A 2,604-nucleotide genomic window follows, 5' to 3' on the forward strand; every position below is an offset into this window, starting at 1 on the left:
ATTTATGGGCTAATAAAACAGAATAGTATTAAAGGTTTAAAAATAATAAATAGTTAAACTTTCAATAACAGGCAATTATTTTCTTTCCCTGAAACATTGTTATTTAATGTCTTACTGCTTTCATTTATTTACCTAATACATGTTCCTGGTCAGTATGGTCATTTTTGTCTATAAAAGTTAGTCACGCTCTGGGATGTTTTACTCCTTTTTAAAGTTTTTAAAAATCAATAATGATTAACAAAATGTGTCTTTTTTTGACAAATTTGACAAAGAAAAATACGAAAAAACTTTTATTGTCAAAGTGGGATCTGACTTCTACAAAATAATAAAACTTACATAAAAGTAGGTAACATAAAATAAGGGCCTGCATTACTAATTATAATATGCTTTAAAGTAGTATCCTAAATGTATATAAGAACAGAGTAGGAAATGCAATATAAAGCAGACCCGCTTGCAGAACTCTTAAAAACATGTGCATATCAGTTTGCTAAATTTTTGGCCTAGATGGAAAAATTAAGCAAAGTTAAAATATTGTTCAATTCAGGAAAAAATAAAAGTACATAATTGATAAGTATAAAAATTAATGAGATGAGATAAAAGTGATTATCTCTTTTATCTCATCTCATAAGAGATTAGATTAATCTGTGTGTATCTATTAGATCTGATATAAAGGTGTAATAGGAGTGAAAGAATTAAGAGGAAGAGAATGAAAGACCCATTGAACGCCACGCAACCAATGACTGAATCATTCCCTCCTATAACCAGGGGTGAAAGTAAGGGGGTACGGCAGGGTACTGTGTACCCCTAAAAGATTTAGTGGGGGTACGCAGTACCTGCAAGAGAGGAGCGGCTGTCTGCTGTAAAACATGAATGGGTTCACTGTGCAGCGGTGAGTTCACCCACTAATCAGCCGTCACTGATTAGTTTTTTCAAGAACAATCTAAAACATGACTTAATCAGTTATTGAATACCTTTTTTCTCATTTCATATTGTTTCTGAACTCTTCGTGTTTTACTAGAGCAGCGGTGCAATATGTCGATCGCAGAAGGTTTTGAGTCGATCTCAGCATTAGGAGACAAACTGAACGCAGCCAGGACGCTGAGACCAGCACGTCCTCTGGCTCGCTTAAAACGTTCGTAACTTTATGAAAGAACAACAACAACAAATCAACAAAACATTTTCAAATTAATGACCCAACGAGCAATCTCAGTAATTCTTGTTTCAACAAGGTGTTGCGCAATTATGTGCGTTTCGGTTCCATTACCAAAATAATAGCTCCACTGTTGAAAATGAGGCTCTAACATTCACAAATGACATTGAAATAAAATCCAGTCCAACATCTGGTTTGAGGTGATTCTCTGGAACATGTTGGAGGAAAAATATCCCAACTTCAGAAGATGAGCTTTTAACTTAACAGAGCTCTGTGGTTCCTCCTGTCAGTCTGAGAGTCAGGGTGAGGAGGCGCCATGTTAGGAAGAGAAGTGGAAGCTGCAGGATCTTCAGAACAAACAGGTCATGATGCTRGGCTACTGATTRTCCCTCTGTCTGGACACAGGATCAATAGAACCAGTTTAAAAGCTAAAATGAATGGTTATATGCCAGAYATGGAAAACTGGGATGCACTCCATGCCATGGTGTTCAGAATTTAGGTCTCATAGCATCTCAAGGTGTCAACATTGCAGCCAGTGGGCTGAAGGAGGAAATACAGCTTTATTTTGTAGCAATTCAAGAGCTACCAGCTTTTACAGCTTCACAAAAAAAATTAATCAGCACAGAAACTCCAAAGCACACAAAGAAGCAATATTTTTATTTTATTTACTTTTCTTATTTTTTGTCATAGTACCCCCAAGAATTTAAAACTACTTTCACCCCTGCCTATAACTAACTATTCTATAGTGAAATGTGAGGCTGGAAGTCCAACAGCTGAAGGCTGGACTAACGTGTATTACATCAACAAGTCAAAGAATGACCAACACAAACACAACAGCGAATCAGAATAGCTGAAACAGAACAGAGTCAAAGTCCAGACTAAACCTGATAAAATGCGCCTGAGATGTGCATTAATAAATCCCCACATCGCAACATTGAACTTGGCTTGCATGTTCTCCTTAACATTTATTTTTGAATTTGGCTTCATTCTTTCTTTATAGCACATCCTACACTTTGTTTTAAAAAAATTTATACACGTAAAGTTAGACGAAATGATTGTGAAACATCACAAACGCAGGATCATTTATCTAATGCTGTACCCACATTCTTAACATATCCTGTCAATCTATAACACATTAACAGCCAATTACCTTACTCGTAATTACATTAGAGAATATGGTTATTTACTACCGACTCCTAAATGTAGTTTCTCCTGTAAAATCATGTATGTTTTCTGAACAGACCAAAATATATATGCCCATTTGAATAAGCGACTACCGGGTTGAAATAATTTATAATAACTCATTATAAACACCTTATTTCAGCTCTTGTAATTTAAAAAGAGTCAAATCAAAGGGCTGATAGATAGATAGATAGATAGATAGATAGATAGATAGATAGATAGATAGATAGATAGATAGATAGATAGATAGATAGATAGATAGATAGATAGAT

Source organism: Poecilia reticulata, linkage group LG18 (genome assembly GCF_000633615.1).
Source record: "Poecilia reticulata strain Guanapo linkage group LG18, Guppy_female_1.0+MT, whole genome shotgun sequence".
In the NCBI taxonomy this organism is placed as follows: Eukaryota; Metazoa; Chordata; class Actinopteri; order Cyprinodontiformes; family Poeciliidae; genus Poecilia; species Poecilia reticulata.